This window comes from Bubalus kerabau, chromosome 11, assembly GCF_029407905.1.
Source record: "Bubalus kerabau isolate K-KA32 ecotype Philippines breed swamp buffalo chromosome 11, PCC_UOA_SB_1v2, whole genome shotgun sequence".
NCBI classification, from domain to species: Eukaryota; Metazoa; Chordata; class Mammalia; order Artiodactyla; family Bovidae; genus Bubalus; species Bubalus kerabau.
The window spans coordinates 62,092,138-62,098,480 of record NC_073634.1 but is presented as its reverse complement, the minus strand read 5'-3'; the positions used below and the strand labels follow the sequence as shown (position 1 = coordinate 62,098,480).

At 46.5% G+C, this 6,343-nt stretch overlaps 1 long non-coding RNA gene across 2 annotated transcripts; it reads left to right on the top strand.

Moving 5' to 3' along the window:
* The first annotated feature begins 913 nt into the window (after window positions 1-913).
* Window positions 914-5,957, top strand: LOC129622461 (uncharacterized). Of its 2 annotated transcripts, none has more exons than XR_008699990.1 (3): window positions 914-1,035; window positions 2,786-2,959; window positions 5,426-5,957. It is a non-coding gene; the product is annotated as an uncharacterized LOC129622461 (long non-coding RNA). The 2 variants fall into 2 exon arrangements; XR_008699991.1 differs by lacking the exon at window positions 5,426-5,957 and adding an exon at window positions 4,757-4,868.
* Window positions 5,958-6,343: the final 386 nt, after the last annotated feature.

Here is a 6,343-nt window from a genome sequence, read left to right as displayed (position 1 = left end):
GTTGAAACTGGAGGAGAATTTGAACCAATCTGGGTCCATAAGCCCTTTTCCCTCTTAGAACTATGACAGATCAAGCAAGACCTGGGAAGCTCATACAGATGACCCAGGCAAATATATAGATACATTCCAACATATTACCTTGGCCTTTGACTTGACGTGGAAGGACATCATGGTCATATTTAGTCAAACTTTATCTGACCTGAGCATGCTAGGGTCTTAAAGGAAGTCCAAAGGTACGCAACAGGGATTCACATGTCAAGTGATAAATACCCAGTAGGGGAAACTGCAGTCCCCTCCTCTGATCCTAATTGGAATTATAATGACCCTGAAAACATCTGGGAAAGGGATAATTTTCTAATCTGTGTGAAGGCAGGACTGAAAGCAGTCCAGCAAAAAGTAATCAGCTATGCCTGGGCCTCAGCAATAACTCAGGAGCCCAACGAGAACCCCATTGCCTTTCTGGAAAGGCTAAAAGAGGCCCTCCAAAAGTTTACAAATCTGGACTTAGACTCTTATGAGGAACAGGTGATTTTAAAGGACAAATTCCTGTCCCAATGTGCATCAGATATCAGAATTAAGTTACAGCAACTACAACAGCAGGACCCTGCTGCCTCTTTAGATGAGATGGTCCAGACAGCCACCAATACATTTAAAAACAGAGAACAGGCCAAGGCCCAGAAGAGGGAGATAAGGAAAGAGACAAGGCCCAGATGCTGGCTGCCCTCCAGGGAAGCCCTATGGCAAGCCCTGAGTCCTTAAAGGACAAGGCAAGAGGCAAATGCCTAATCTGTAGACAGGCGGGACATTGGGCCAATGAGTGTCCAAACTGTGACAAGTCTCCTAAAATGGCTTGCTACAAATGCCATCAACTGGGACACTGGGCACTCTGCCCTCAGGACCCAAGAGTCTCAAGGTCAAGCGCCAAGCCTGCCCTCACGATGGTTCAACAGGACTGAAGCGGCCCGCTCAAGCCAGCCTGCCTGTCACAGATAACCATCACAGGGCTGGAGCCAAGGGTGCAACTGGATGTGGCAGGTAGGTCCAAGAATTTCTTGGTTGACACGGGGGCTATCTACTCTGTCTTGATCTCCCACTCCGAAGCCTTCTCCTCCCAAACCTGTACCATTTTGGGTGCTACTAAAAGACTACTAAAAACAACTACTAAAAGATTCACCCGAGCACTTCTTTGTTGCTGGGATGGACAAATATTTTCCCACCAGTTTCTGGTGGTCCCTGAGTATCCTACTCCCTTATTGGGAAGAGATATACTCATTAAACTGGGGACCACTCTTGAGATAGGAAGCTTTTCAGCCCCTAGAGCCCTACAGCTTCTGGTTACTACTGAAGAACCCATTACACACTCTCCAATAGAGAGGGACCAAAAACAATGGAGGACAAAATTAACCCCTAGATGTGGGACCAGGGGACTCCTGGATGAGCCCACCAAGCTGAATCGGTCATCATTGTCCTCCGAGATCCCACTTGGTTTCCTAACCAGAAACAATATCCTCTCAAAAGAGAGGCTCAGGAGGGACTACAGCCTTTAGTAGATAAATTCCTTGCTTGTGGGCTATTGGTCCCCACCAATTTGCCAATCCTCTCAGTAGAGAAAAAGGACGGAACCTGGCAAATGGTTTAAGATCTCTGGACCATAAATGAAACTGTAGTCCCCCTCCATCCCATAGTACCCAATCGCTATGTAATCTTGGGAGAAATCCCACCAAGTGGTTTACAGTCTTGGATCTCAAAGATGCATTTTTTTGCATACCACTGGCTAAAGAATCCCAATCTCTTTTTGCCTTTGGGTGGGAGGCCCCAGGAGAAAAACACTGACAGATGACTTGGACAGTATTACCTCAGGGGTTCAGAGATAGCCCCCACCTGTTTAGACAGGCCCTTAGCCGGGATCTCCTATATCTGGACCTGGGACCTAATGGGAAAATATTACAATATGTAGATGACCTACTAATCTGCTCTCCAGATGAGAAAAATGCCCAACAACATGCAATTCAGGTTCTAAACTTTTTGGCAGAAAATGGATATAAAGTCTCTCTTTCTAAGGCACAGATGGTTGAGACAAAGGTCACTGACCTGGGAGTTCAGATTACACACCGGTCCAAGAGGCTGTCCTCTGATGGGGTACAAGGAATCTTCCAGTTGCCCTCCCCTACGACTCAAAAACAATTGCGAGCTTTCCTGGCGCTAACTGGGTATTGTAGAATCTGAATACCTAACTATGGTCTAATTGCCCAGCCCTTATATGAAAGCTTAAAGGGACGGGATGATTCAATCCCACTGATGTGGGGAACTCCTCCAAAGAAGGCAGAGGCTACACAAAAACAAGCCTTAACTCAGGCACCTGCCTTGAGGTTGCCAGACCCAGAAAAAAAAATCGAATTTTATGTCCACGAAAAAGAGGGAATAACCTTGGGATTGTTAACTCAAAGGTTGGAATCTGAGCCCCAGCCTGTAGCTCACTTATCCAAGAGGCTCAACCCAGCTGCCCGAGGCTGGCCTCCCTGCCTTTGAAATCTTGTAGCTATTGCAATCTTGATAGAAGATGCTTTAAAACTCTCCTCTGGGGGCAAACTATTTTTACCAGCCACCAAGTGAGACAACTAAATGGGAGAGGCCATTTACGGATGTCTGATCAAAGAATCCTCAGATATCAAGTAGTGTTGATGGAAAATCCAGGCCTCACTACATCCCCTTGTGAGGTTCGTAACACAGCCACCCTCCTTACTGCCTACCTACTAGGGCTTTCTCCCCTTTCACTGTTGTCTAGAAACCTTGGACCACTGGACAAAATCCTGAGAGGGGTTGTCAAAAGATCCTCTGACCAATCCTGGGATAATCTGGTACACTAATGGAAGCAGTTTTATCTTGGATGGAAAAAGAAGAGCCGGATATGCAGTAGTCTCTGATTTTGAGATCACAGAAGCTAAGCCTCTGCCACCAGGTACTTCAGCCCAATTAGCTGAGCACACAGCCCTGACTTGAGCTTTAGAGCTGGAAAAAGAAAAAGAGTAGCCATTTACACTGACTCCAAGTATGCCTTTCTGGTGCTACATGCACATGCTGCTATTTGGAAAGAAAGGGGCTACTTGACCACCCAAGGGTCCCCAATCAAATATGGTGATCAAATTCTTAAGCTCTTGGAGGCAGTCCATGTGCCCACTGAGGTTTCAGTATCCCACTGTAAAGGACACCAAAAAGGGAGCATGGATGTGGCACGAGGGAACCAAGCAGCTGATCAGGCAGCTAAGAGAGCAGCATTACAGAACAATGACCTAATAGGGGTTGCCACCTTAGTTCCACAGACTAATCTCTTTGCATTTGCTAGAAGCTCCTTCATATACTGAAGGTGAGACTCTTAAAGCTAAGGGTGAGGGTTTTCAAGAAGATCATATAGGGTGGTTCCAAAAGGAGGGACTCCTTTTTCTGCCTGGGAACCTCCAATGGAAATTGGTTAACTTCTTACATGCTACCACTCATTTAGGGGAAAAGGCCCTACAGAGATTACTAGAAAGGTCCTTCAGAGAAACAGGCCTCCAAACGACTATAAGGCAAGTGATCTCCTCTTGTCCCACTTGCCAATTAAACAACCCCCAAGGAGCTCGAAGACCCCAGCTGGCCCAGCCCATCAAACGATGTGGTGTCTACCCAGGAGAGGACTGGCAGATGGACTTCACCCAGATGCCAGTTTCTCAAGGGTATAAATACCTATTAGTCATGATAGATACATTCACAGGATAGACTGAAGGTTTTCTCACCTGGACTGAGAAAGCTGAGGAAGTGGTAAAAGAACTGCTCCATGAAATCATTCCACGATTTGGTCTGCCCAGGTCATTACAAAGTGACAATGGGACATCATTTACTCCTAAGGTCACCCAAGGGGTCTCTAAAGCATGGGGCATTACTTAACATCTCCATTGTGCCTGGAGGCCTCAGTCTTCAGGAAAAGTAGAAAGAGCCAACAAATTAAAATCAGTGATAAGAAAGATTACCCAGGAGACCTCCCTGGGATGGAAGGAGGCTTTGCCAATAGCTCTCCCTTGCACCTGTATTGCCCCTAAGAAACAGGTTGGTCTTCAGTCAGTTCAGTTCAGTCACTCAGTCATGTTCAACTCTTTGCGACCCCATGAACCACGGCATGCCAGGCCTCCTTGTCCATCACCAACTCCCGGAATACACCCAAACTCATGTCCATTGAGTTGTTGATGCAATCCAATCATCTCATCCTCTGTCGCCCCTTCTCCTCCTGCCCTCAATCTTTCCCAGCATCAGGGTCTTTTCCAATGAGTCATCTCTTTGCATCAGGTGGCCCAAGTATTGGAGTTTCAGCTTCAACATCAGTCCTTCCAATGAACACCCAGGACTGATCTTTAGGATGGACTGGTTGGATCTCCTTGCAGTCCAAGGGACGCTCAAAAGTCTTTTCCAACACCACAGTTCAAAAGCATCAATTCTTCTGTGCGTATGAGATGCTATATGGGAGACCTTTTGTTTATGTCAACGACCTCTTCCTAGATCCAGAGGCTCAGACTTTCCAGTCTTATACCATGGCCATTGGGCAATTCCAACAGGATATACGCTTGTGGGGGGTGTGAACCAGGACCCAAAAGATCCAAGGAATCACCACTATATGCTCCAGGGACTCAAGTCCTAATTAAAGTCTGGAAAGATGGGTCCCCAAAGGCTCAACTCCAGCCCACATAGAAGGGTCCCTACCCTGTAATACTTTCTACCCCCACAGCAGTCAAGGTACCAGGACATGACTCCTGGATTCACTACTCATGAGTCAAGCCATGGAAGAAAATTGAAGAGGACATTCAATACACCTGTGAGCTCCTGGGAGATCTCAGATACATATTCATAACTACAAGTGAGTGCCATTCTAGTGAACACCCCCAAAATCTAGTTTCTGGGGTTTATATTTCTCAGGAAAGCTCTAAAGAGCCAACACAGCTTGGCAGGTGTTGTACTCCAAAACAGACAGGAGACAGATATTCTGATCCCTGAACAAAGAGGGACTTGAGCCATCCTGATGATGGGAATTTAGAGGATAATGTCACCCCACTCTAGTACTCTTGCCTGGAAAATCCATGGACAGAGGAGCCTGGTAGGCTGTAGTCCATGGGGTCGCTGAGAGTTGGACACAACTGAGCGACTTCACTTTCACTTTTCACTTTCATGCATTGGAGAAGGAAATGGCAACCCACTCCAGTGTTCTTGCCTGGAGAATCCCAGGGATGAGGAAGCCTGGTGGGCTGCCATCTATGGGGTTACACAGAGTTGGACACGACTGAAGCGACTTAGCAGCAGCAGGAACAATGCCCCTACTAGTCCTTGTTATGCCATATTGATACTGCTTATGACTGCTCCATGTATTATCAATTGTCAAACATGTTTTGTCTCTGCCCAGGTCAACAAGCTACAACATGCAGTTCCAGTTCAACAAACATATATAAAACTACAGCCGACCATGGAAAATATCGTTCACCCTTAGATGGACATTGCTATAGGGACTCTGAGGCCTGAGACTAGCAAGAGGGGGAGGCCTAATACCCCTGGCCATCCCAGTTCAGCAGGAAGTAGCCAGAAAGACCTCGATGCCCCTATTCCCAAAGAATTGGGCCTCCCATCTCTTGAGGGGGGAATGTTAGATAGTTAGAATAGGGAAATGGAGTCCAGAATGGCAGTGGCTAAAGACAAGCAAGGGAAAAGGCCGTGAAAACAGAACAAAGGAAGGTCCAAGGATCGGAGTGAGGACCTGGGGTAGAACGAACAGCACTCCTGGCTAGTCCAATTTACATAGTGCAGACCCAGAGGGAGGAAAAAACATATAAAAAGAGGAGTCAAAGGGCCGGGAGTCTGTCTCTTTCCCCCGCTTGTGGACGCTCGTTCTCTCTCTCTCTCTCCTCTTCGCATCTTTGGGTAGGCATGCCCTCATGCCTCAAGAGTGTATTTTCCTATTATTTTCTAAATAAAATTGAGCTGTAACATGGAGCTGTAACACTGATCTAAGAGGTATAACAAGGTCTGTTCGAGACCTGAGAGCTATAACATGGTTTGTCCAAGACCCAAGAACTGTTACACAATCTGTCCAAGGGCTACGACATGCCGAGGGCTCTAATGTCTGTTACTTCAAATCTCTGTTGAGATGAGACAGAACCAAGGAGAATACACTCACCTGACAGTTCTACCTTAGGTGACTATCTTGAGGACTCAGTGAAATATGCAATGTATTTAAGAGTATTTTTATGAAGGATTAAACAAACCTTAAATACATTTACTTTTCAAATATAGATAAAATGGAATGGGGAGGGAGGAGGGAGGAGGG